This window comes from Myotis brandtii, unplaced genomic scaffold (genome assembly GCF_000412655.1).
Source record: "Myotis brandtii unplaced genomic scaffold, ASM41265v1 scaffold123, whole genome shotgun sequence".
In the NCBI taxonomy this organism is placed as follows: domain Eukaryota; kingdom Metazoa; phylum Chordata; class Mammalia; order Chiroptera; family Vespertilionidae; genus Myotis; species Myotis brandtii.
In genome coordinates this window covers 18,625,067-18,636,720 of record NW_005354291.1, presented here as the reverse complement: position 1 = coordinate 18,636,720, position 11,654 = coordinate 18,625,067, and the positions used below count along the sequence as shown (strand labels likewise).

The 11,654-nt window shown below is 44.7% G+C and overlaps 1 long non-coding RNA gene across 1 annotated transcript; it reads left to right on the top strand.

The window, feature by feature from the left end:
* The first annotated feature begins 2,784 nt into the window (after positions 1-2,784).
* On the top strand, positions 2,785-6,911 carry LOC106724889. The gene is made up of 3 exons (XR_001360724.1): positions 2,785-2,880; positions 5,651-5,829; positions 6,675-6,911. It is a non-coding gene; the product is annotated as an uncharacterized LOC106724889 (long non-coding RNA).
* Positions 6,912-11,654: the final 4,743 nt, after the last annotated feature.

Sequence of the window (11,654 nt, the reverse complement as noted above, 5' to 3'; positions counted from 1 at the left end):
GGCGGCGCTGGGCCGCGCGCAGGCCCAGCCGGTTATGTTTCCGGTTTCGAGGTGCGCGGGCGCAGGAAACAAACTAATCAACTTCTGGATTCCCAGGAGCGCGTTCTGGGGGCTCCCGGGACAGGTGGTGCAGGGATGGAGCCCAGGGCTCGGTGTGGGGTTTGTTTTACCCGGAATGGGACAAACTCGGAGAAATGGGCAGAAGGAGAGGTCTTGAACCCCTATGGGTGGGTCGTTTTCTTCTTTGCATAAGTCACAAGTCACACGGGAAGAACGCTTTGTAGAAATGTGTGTCCATACAGTATAGTGACATATGTGGGTCGCCAACCAGTGGGTCGAGACCCCTTTGGGGGTCGAACGACCCTTTCACAGGGGTCGCCTAAGGCCATCGGAAAACACATATATAATTACATATTGTTTTTGTGATTAATCACTATGCTTTAATTATGTTCAATTTGTAACAATGAAAATACATCCTGCATATCAGATATTTACATTACGATTCATAACAGTAGCAAAGTTACAGTTATGAAGTAGCAACGAAAATAATTTTATGGTTGGGAGTCACCACAACATGAGGAACTGTATTAAAGGGTCGCAGCATTAGGAAGGTTGAGAACCACTGGCTGTGCCACGGCCAATGCGGGGTGGTGTGGCCCAATTGGTCTTCCCTGCTGGCTCCCGGCACCCACTCACCTCACCACTTCACTGGCGCTTTAATTATGTTCAATTTGTAACAATGAAAATACATCCTGCATATCAGATATTTACATTACGATTCATAACAGTAGCAAAGTTACAGTTATGAAGTAGCAACGAAAATAATTTTATGGTTGGGGGTCACCACAACATGAGGAACTGTATTAAAGGGTCGCAGCATTAGGAAGGTTGAGAACCACTGGCTGTGCCACCGCCAATGCAGGGTGGTGTGGCCCAATTGGTCTTCCCCGCTGGCTCCCGGCACCCACTCACCGCACCACTTCACTGGTAGTGCCATGGCCTCCTCTCTGTTCCCTTGACCCAGCCGTGCATACATGTTTGTGTTCTCATTTCTTAACTGTTCTTCAATGCTCTCCTTCCTTTCTGTGCGCAGGAGTTTCACTTTGCTCCATCGACTCCTTTTCCAGGATTTCTGCTTCGTTCCTCACCACCAGGGCCTCCAGTCTACCAAGGCTTATGTGTTCAGTTTGAACCGTGGTCAGCAAACTATTTGAGCATCATGGGGCCTGGAGTCCGAGGCAGGACCTGGCAGCCACGCCCTTGCTCCTACCTACCGGGCAGGCGCTGTCTTTGACTAAGAACGTCTATCATCCTGGAGACTACGCACATTCACCTCATTCTGCTGGGACCGCGCCCGCTGGCTCCTCACCCACTGGGTCTCACGGTAAGAAACCCATTGCCCTGCCACCTCCTGGAAGTCCTGGATCCCTGGGAACATGGTCTCCACCTGGGGAGACTGCCACACAGCCTGCCGCCCTGGTTCTCTGAGCTCCAGTCAAGAACATTGACTGCCCTCAGGATAGTAACTGGTGGAACTGCTCCTGACTCACTTTGCCACATAACATTGTGAGGCCTCAGTGGCCTGCACCTGTGTCCTATCCTCAACAGTAGCCCTCCTACTGAGTGTCAGCCCTGGCCCTCCAGAGCACACAGACAAGAACATAGAGCAGGTTCCTGTGGCCATGTCCTGTCCTGCTGAGAGAAAAGGGGGAACTTGGACTCTGCTAGGATCTAGAAGACCCATGGGGTGACAACACAAGGATCGCCACCCGATGCCCAGCATCTCCATCTTATTGCACCAAATTGTCAGAGGCCTCAGATTTCATAGAACTGGGCTTTCAAGGTACTTATAATGGTTATAATAAAAATATGTATTGAGTGCTCCCTATGTCAGTGATGGCGAACCTTTTGAGCTCGGCGTGTCAGCATTTTGAAAAACCATAACTTAACTCTGGTGCCGTGTCACATATAGAAATTTTTTGATATTTGCAACCATAGTAAAACAAAGACTTATATTTTTGATATTTATTTTATATATTTAAATGCCATTTAACAAAGAAAAATCAACCAAAAAAATGAGTTCGCGTGTCACCTCTGACATGCGTGTCATAGGTTCGCCATCACTGCCCTATGTGATGATCATTGTTCTAAGCCTTTACATATATTATGTAATTTAATGTTCTTAACAACACTGTGAAGTAAGAGTTCATATCTCCATTTTGAAGTTTAGGTAACAGAAGCCCAGTTACAAACTCACTCAAATACAAGATGTGTGCCCCACTCCCCACCTGGGGAGTGGGGGCATTGCACTATTTGGGTAACATTTTTATTTAACCTCAGACTTAGCTTCCAACAAGCCCCTAGTACAAGACAGTTCTGAACAACACAGCCTTATGGTAGGGCATCCCTCAGTAGTGACTTCCGAAGCCTCAAGATTATATTAAGTGTCTCTGGCTGCTGTTAAGGATGGGTCTGTAACACAAGTTAGTCTAATCAGAGATACAGGTGATTCTGAACTAGTGGAGACCAGAAGATGTTAGTCTGCTGTGTGGCTGATTGTATTTTCCCAAAGAGGAAACCATAATAGTATCTCTCTTCCCAACTGCTCTTCTTCCACTGTGACTTGACACCTCTACCATCCATAGGGGTGGGGGAGGGCTTGTGTTCTCCCTCATTGAACATGGGAAGGCTTGTCTCTGTGGCAAAATAATGCTGTGTGACTTCCAAGTCCAGGGCGTCAAAGGTGCTATATACTTCGCCTTGTCCTCTTGGGATGCTTGACCTACGAACCCAGACACCATAATCTGAGGAAGCCCAAGTAACTGCATGTACTAGTTCCAGCTGACAGCCCCAGTTGACAGTCAGTACCAACTGCTACAGGTATAAGTCAATGAGTCTTCAGTTGATTCTGGTTTCTAGCCATCAAGTGATACTGCCATTAAGTCTTTCCAGCTAAGTACCCAGATATCATGAAGTAGGAACAAGCTGTCCCCACTGTATATTTTTCCAATTCCTGACTCACAGAATCTATGGGCAGAATAAAATTGCTATTATTTTGTGATGCTAGGTGTTTTGTTTTGTTTTTTTAATGAAGCAATAAATGAGAATTCTGAGACTGATAAGCTGGGATATTGTAATGGAGCCCTGGGAGCACTGCATAGAGACCGGCTACCAGACAATAAAACGAACATGGGGAAAGCAGAGTCCTGTGATGAAGAGTCTAAGATCTGGTCCCGCCATTGATTGGACTCCTTTCCTCCATTTTTACTGGATTCTGGGTCATGCTGCTATTTTCCAAATTCATGTCATACACGGGACTGCCTGAGCGAAAGAATGCAAGTTCCATTCCTAGGTGCTAGCTGCAAGGGAGGCTAGGAAGCAAAGCTCTGGCTTCTGCTTTAGGAAGCAAACCTCAAAATGGAGGAAATTTTCCAAACATAGGAAGGGTGTTCAAAAGATGCTGGCAACTACAAACATGACAAATATCCACTTGAGTGTTGGAACAAAATGTGAAAAGCACTGCATACTGACCTTCGTTATAAGTGACAATATTAAAGAGAAAATGACAATATTGTTTTCCAACTTTATTAAAGACATTTTGTTTTATGGAGCAGTGTCTCAGTATCACTTTACATGTTTTATCTCATTTAATTCATTTAATCTAATTTTCCCATTTCTATTTTAGTTCATGATAGATCCTCCCTTCCCCACAACTGGTGGGCGGAGTATGACGTAACCTGCAGCCCGGAAATATCTGAGTGACTAACCATGTACCTTATATGGACTATACATTGGACCACCAATCCACACCTGCCAAATACCCTAAGCCCTTGTCCTATATGGACAATGCAGTAAGCCACCAATCAGTGTGCGCCGAGTACACTAAGACCCCCCCCCTTCCCATTCCGCCCCTCAAAAGTCGTGCCCACCTCTGCATGGGCTGCTGTCCTCCCCTTGCGAGACAGCCCGGCAGGTCCTTCTCTAATAAAGCCGGTAGTCCTGGTTTTCGGCCTCTGTCTGATTTTTCAGTTCACTTTTAATGTTCTGCCTCTGTTGTTTTCTTTTGTGGACGAAAAAGGGGCCACATGCTGAACCTTGACAAGCTCAGGGAAGGCCTTGCATATGGCCTTACAAACTCAGAAACCTAAAGTAACCACATATGGATGGTCTGAACTTAAAACTTTCTAACTAAAAGCAAGTCATGGAGGGTAGTCATGTCTTAGGCTGTTATCTGCCCTGACAAAGGTCAGTCTTTACCTAACTGAGCCTATTGTCTTTTTGCATCTGTAATAACATACCTCGGAATATCAGGGTAATTTCCTTTTTTCCAGACCCATTGCTGCACAGAGCAGAGATCACAAAACCCCTACTGTTATTGTTATCATGTTAATTGTTAACTGCTAATTATCCTTTACCCACAGATGTAAAAGAAGGATGTGTCTCTTTGTTTTTTTGCTTTTTACCCAATCCCAGAGATTTCTCCACTTTGCTTTCTTCCACTTCCCTAATCTATCACCAATGAATTTCATGTACATCTTCCCCTTTGAATCTGATGTATAAAATAAGTGATAAACCTGCCATTTTCCAGAGCATTCTCTCAGTCCTTTGATAGTTTGCTTCCCGGCAATTGTTGTCAGTTTGACTCAAATAAAATCATAAAAATTCTTACAGGTTTGGATGTTTCTTATATTAACACCTTACTCTGTCTTTATTTGTATTTTTCTTTAAAACATCACTCCTATCTTATTGAAATTATACTTATTCCTAGTTTAACTTAGAATTTTTCTTAATCTATGTTCATGGTTTTCTTTTTACATATTGTAGCTTGTTATTTTTATTTTATAATTAAATATAATTATCTTATTTTGTAATGGTTCACTTTTCATTGTATTTTTGCCACTATATTTTAATTTCAACATTTTAGTTTTTCTTAATTTTCTCTCTTCCTTATGTTATTTTACTTTAAATTTTTCTTAGAAATATTTATTTTACTTTGTGTTTTTGGTGAATCAGAAATATGGCCTCTCGGGAAGTGGCAGTAAAGAGAGAAAAGCCAGGCCTCTGTCCCCGCAGGCTCCACACCAAGGAGACAGGGACAACCTAAAAGGCAGGGTTTTCCTGCAGCCTCTCAGGATGGGGGCTCAGACTAAATTAGTTGAGTATTAAAGGGCAGGGTGAGCTTAGAAAATGTCAAACAAGGGCACACTCAGATTATATATCAGATGTGTCGGGTGACCATACCTGTCATTTATCATCCAAACCCAGACACTTGTGAAAGTGAAAGAAGGAACTATTAAAAATCGTGCAGGGACAAGCCTGCAGGAATCTGATCCCAGGAAATTTACATATGTGAAAGAAATGAGCATGCAAGTTTAGGCTCAAATGAATTAATATCAGTTCTGAACTTAATAAACACTTATTGAATAAAAATCATATTGAAAATTATATAAGTGTAAGTGGAAATCAAAACGTAATTCCTGATGTAAGAAACACTTTCTTATTGGGCCAATTAGGAAAATCCAGATAGGAAATTGTAGCTGCCTTCACCGGTAAAGCACTTGATGTGCATTTTGGATAACATTACACACATATTCATCTTTTTCTTTTTCGTAAGTATCAGCAGCAATCCTTTAATCGCATTTGGTTGTAGACAGAAAGTGTAGAACTGAATGAAGGTCATTCTGATGTTTTGCCTCTACATCTGGGAGGATAACGATCCCATCAACTGAAGGAGGTCCATAGAGGAAGAACAGAACCTGCATTTGAGGAACCTATGGGACATTCACAAGGAGAGGTCAAGTAGACAGGATATAAACATCTGGAGCTCAGGTGACAAATCTAAGCAAAAGATAGAAATTGTTGAGTAACTGACTCAGGCAAATTACCCTGCCGGCCAGAACCACAGGCAGAGGGGCCGCCCAGCACAATGCCTGTGTAATCAGTCTCTCATTGTCCCTTGGGATGCTCGGGCAGGACCCGGCTGGGTACATTATGACCTGGCACCCACAACTCAAAAACAGTGTTTTTCAAAGGTGAGACTAGAGCAGGGGTGGGCAAACTTTTTGACTCGAGGGCCACAATGGGTTCTTAAACTGGACCGGAGGGCCGGAACAAAAGCATGGATGGAGTGTTTGTGTGAACTAATATAAATTCAAAGTAAACATCATTACATAAAAGGGTACGGTCTCTTTTTTTTTTAATTTTATTCATTTCAAACGGGCCAGATCCGGCCCTCGGGCCGTAGTTTGCCCACGGCTGGACTAGAGCAAGCAGAGGAAAAAAGAGTCAAGCTTGGGTGCCAGTGGGTCAGGGAGGTTGTCCATGCATGCCGACAGCACCTGGGTACCTTGGATAGAGTTGAGACTGTGTATTTGCTTCTTGTCAGACAAAGTAAAGAGAGCTACTGGGGTCATCCGTGGTCAGTCTCCCCTCCACAAAGGTTTGGAAGTTACCACCATAAGGTAGCGAAGCCATGGGACTGATGAGATCACCCACAAAGAATGTACAGAAAAGAAAGTGTCAAGGGCAGAATCCTTGGCCATTTCACGTGTCAGTGTGTGGGCTAATTTATTTGACCCAATAACCTGAAAAATATGTGAGGTAACTCTGTGGTTTGATGCTACCAAACACTGGAAAGCAGTCATTTTTCTGCTTTTTCTCCTCTTTTTTCTTAGTTGCCTTGACCACACCTGGTGATTTATTATAGCTACTATGGGGTGCACAGGTGCAGCTACAGAGAAGGCAAATACTGTCCACCAAGCCCACACCAGGTATGTGGTCTTTGGAAAATTACAGCCTCTTTCTTCTGTTAAACAAATCAGAGGAGTTGGTAATATAAATTATGAATGTTACCTTTTGTTTTGGTTTATTTTGTTGAATGGGGTGATCCAGTTGGCCAGTTACAACATGGTATACCTACTATAATTCCAGGAGTTTTTATTTGTGGTGTACACATAAAAATAGTAAATAGTAGTATTTACTATTTTTAAGACCCTGTGAAAAATTTGAAAATGTAATATATATATTCTTCTGAATAAAAAAGCAGACCACGCAAAGAAATAGTAGGTTGAATGGAATTAATAGCATCATGCTCTTCAGTTTATTTATTAACAAATAATGCAATAGTAGGATGGAGAGAGGAGTTTGAAATTATATTTTATCAAACTGTAAGAACAGGCAGTTCTTTGTCATTTTTTTAACCAAAGAGTAAAAGAAAAATAAATTAATATGCAAGTGAATATAAAGGTTTTTTGAGTTATTCAAAATCTATAAAGGCCTTTAGGTGTTAGAAGAAATTTCCAAAATTTTCATTCCACTTAAACATTGAATTTAAGCCCAAACAAAATTATGCCATAGAATACCATAATATATAATTTTACCAAATTATATTCAGAGGACACACACAGGGGCGGGGGTGGGGGGGGGGGGGGAAACCTACCAACTTCATCTACTTTTAGTATTTTCAGCTTTCCCCTTCTAATTTTGGTCCACTTCAGTCATGTTCCCTAATCCTATTCTGCCCTTCTGGGTATTCAGGTGTATTTTGGATGAACAAAACAGGTCCAGAGACATGGAATCATGGAATAGACTAAAGAATCTCAGAGGGAAGTGGAATGGGTGGGGTGGGGGTGGGGGCTGGAAGAGATCACACAAAGAACTTGTATGCATATATGCATAACCCATGCACACAGACAATAGTGTAGTGGAGGACTGGGGTGGGTGGAAGCTGGGTTGTGGGGGACAAGGAGGGAAAAATGGGGGATATCTGTAATACTCTCAACAATGAAGATAACTTTTTTAAAAAGAAGAATGGGCACTTTCTTTCACTTCCCAGTTTTACTTTCTCCTCGGCGAGTGCATGTTTTAACATCTTGCCACTTGGTAACATTTCTAGTTTGACAGGTTTCTTCCATGAACAGATGAAGGTTATGAAGAGAATCCATGTTACCTCATTTTATGCCCTTTTAAGGGAGCATAAGACCAGGGTAAACCACAGGGCAGGGCAAAAGAATAAGCTAGTTAAACATTCCTAGCTGCAAGAGAAATTCCTGTCTTCGTCACATGGAAGCTAAATAATTTCTTTTTATCTAGGGGTAACATTCCTCATATAGCCTCTTTACCCTGCAGATCCTCTTCTTGATTTTGTGGACAACCTGTTTTGAAAGAGTTGGAGCACCAGCTCAGCTGCTGGCAGCTGGGAGGCCCACAGGGCCATGTACCAGTAGCTCTGCCAGGTCAGCCTCAGCAGGGAGAGAGCCTTGTAGCCCAGCTGAGCTCACAGCTCAATGGAAGGGCAGTGTAGGGTCCTCCAATCTCTCCTTGATCTTCAACTCCTTCAGGAGAAGGAATGGTTTTTCACTTATTTCTCTGCACAATACACCTGCAATTCAACAGTTTTGTATTGAATAAGCATTATGATCCCTAAGGAGTCTGTATGTATGTGTGTATGTGGGGTTTAGAGAGGCATTCCCCTACATACTTAGGAGAATGGATTGAGGCATCTCAGGGCACCCTCAGATATAGAGACTTCAGTGACTGAGAACAGTTTAAGACTGATGCCCAGAGCCACTGTCCTGAATGACTCTACTAGATGTCAAGATACACACACACACACACACACACACACAACAGGGTAAATCGTCCTCAATGTGGCAACCCTGCCAGCCAGCACCATCAGCTATTGTCCTTGTTGCATGTATAGCATGAGAGACTCTTTACTGGTAGATCCCTCTACAATACACAGGAGCCAAGAGAAGTTCCCAGTGCTAACCTAATATATATATACAAGAGGCCCAGTGCACAAAAATTTGTGCCCTCGGGGCGGGGGGTCCCCTCAGCCCAGCCTGTGCCCTCTCGCAGTCGGGGACCCCTCAGGGGATGTCCACCTGCTGGTTTAGGCCTGCTCCCCGGGGGATCAGGCCTAAGCTGGCAGTCAGACATCCCTCTGGCAGCCCAGGAGCCCTCGAGGGATGTCCACTTGCCAGTGGGGAACGGGCCTAAGCTGCAGTCGGAGATCCTTAGTGCTGCTTAGAGGCTTCTGCCACCACCGCTGTGCTGGCAGCCATCAGCCTGGCTTGTGGATGAGCAGAGCTCCCCCTGTGGGAGCACACTGACCACCAGGGGGCAGCTCCTGCATTGAGCGTCTGCCCCCTGGTGGTCAGTGTGTGTCATAGTGACCAGTCATTCCAAGTCCTTCTGCTGTTAGGGTCAGTTTGCATATTACCCTTTTATTATATAGGATAGAGGCCTGGTGCACAGGTGGGGGCCGGCTGGTTTGCCCTGAAGGGTGTCCTGGATCAGGGTGGGGTTCCTACTGGGGTGCCTGGCCAGCCTGGGTGAGGGGCTGATGGACGTTTTCAGGCTGGCCACGGCCGCCGGCTGGAAGCAGGTATCTGGGATTTTTTTAACTTCTATAATTGAAACTTTGTAGCCTTGGTCCAGCTGGAAGTCTGGGTTGCCCCTGGCAACTGAGGCTCCCAGCCTCTCCTTGAGTGGAGGCCACGGTGGCTGGAAGCAAGTATCTGGGATTTATTTATCTTCTATAATTTAAACTTTGTAGCCTTGAGCGGAGCCCAATGCCAGTCAGGGCAGGCGGGAAGCTTGGCTTCCTCCATCGCCGGGGCAACCCAAGCCTCCTGCTCTCTCCAGCTCCGTGGCCACCGCCATCTTTGTGATGAAGTGAGGGAGTGACGGAGTGACAGAGTGACGGTTAATTTGCATATCACCCTTTTATTAGATGGGATACACTAGAGGCCTGGTGTATGAAATTTGTGCACTTCGGGGAGGGTCCCTCAACCCTGCCTGTGCCCTCTCACAGTGCAAGAGCCCTTGGGGGATGTCTGACTGCCGGCTTAGGCCCACTCCCATGTAGTGGGCCTAAGCCAGCAGTTGGACATCCAGCCATGAGCCCAGCTTCTGGATGAGCGGCACTCCTCCTGTGGGAGCACACTGACCACCAGGGGGCAGCTCCTGCATTGAGCGTCATAGCGACCAGTCGTTCCATTATTGGGCCCAAACCAGCTCTCCAACATCCCCCGAGGGGTCCCACATTGCAAAAGGATGCAGGCAAGGCCGAGGGACCCCACCAGTGCATGATTGGGTCTGGGGAGGGACATGGGAGGTTGGCCAGCTGGGGAGGGGCCACCGGAGGGCTCCAGGGTGTGTCCAGCCCATCTTGCTCAGTCCTGATTGGCCAGACCTCAGCAGCAAGCTAACCTACTGGTCAGAGCATCTGCCCCCTGGTAGTCAGTGCATGTCATAGTGAACAGTTGAGTGGCCTTAGCAAAGCCAAAGTCAATACATTTTGTCCAAAAATTTTTAAAATAATCTTTGCTGGAAGAAAAAAGAAGAAAGGAAGAAAATCTTTTCCAGATAAAACTTAGTTTTACAATTGTCTTTGCATCCAACCTGAACCTGTACCTTTAATAAGGTACAAAGTAATGTTCCAGGCCAGTCATGCTGCTTCGGGTCCTGTGACTCAAGCCTTTGTTGTCTCACTGCTTAGCCTTTTCAGATTGACCATTCTCTTGGATGGTCTGCTTCAGTCCAAGTAGCTTCTTCTCCAATCACATCTCTCTTCCCCTCACCAAGTCCCACCCCCTGGGTCATGCTTTTGAGACATTGCCCCCCACACTGGACCCAGCACACACCTCTACTAGGAGGGAAGACTAGATATTGGGCTTTATACTGTAAAATAAACACTTTTTAAAAGGTAGACATCACAGTAAACAAATTCTGCATATCTCTAATTCTGCATATAAACCACAAACATTTAAATAACTTTTAAATAAAAGATACTATGCAAAAAAAAATACCAAGCAAAATGCTAAGATAAAAAACACACAAATAAGATGCTATTGGTTGCCCTTAAAAATAAAAAAGCAATGTGGAAACAACCAAAGAGGATTGAATAAAGAAGATGTGGTTCACAGAGACAATGGAATACTACTCAGCCATAAGAAAAGATGAAATACTGCCATTTGTAACATGAGGGGATCTTGAGAATATCATGCTAAGTGAAATAAGACAGGAAAAGTCAAGAACCATATGTTTTCACTCACATGTGGGATATACAACTGAAAGCAACAGTGGGCTCTCTCTGGGGCACGCCTACGCCTTTCTTCCCTCTCAGGTGTGCATCTTTACTTTTCTCCCCTGAACTCTAAGGGTCCCCAGGAGACTTGCAACCAGGGGAGCAACAAGCAGAGGCAGCTCGTCCCACGCTGAACCGTCTCCAAGGCCCCCTTTTATCTGACGTTTCAGTGAGCGAGCAGCAGCTCCGCCTTGGCTCACCTCTTTCCTATAACATTTCTCGGGAGCCAAAGCAGAGCACCACCTAGGCCCTAGGCTCTCTCTTGTTGCTTTTTCTACCCTAAGCCAGTTCTTTGTTTCACTGTCCCAGCTTTAAGAAATATCCTCTCAAAATCACCTGGACCCGTATTGTGAAGTCTTTCCTGCACAAACTCAAGAACCCACATGCTACTGGCCATCCAGAGGCCTGGTCCCTTTCTGGTGACAAAAGGATTTGTTTTTTCACTGTAAGGAAGAGGTTTTGAACTAATTAGGCCTACTTGATATGCTTGAATTGCACAGGAAGCTTTGTCAACTAAGAAAATAGTAGTGCTGTATTTGTGTGTGTATATATATATATATAT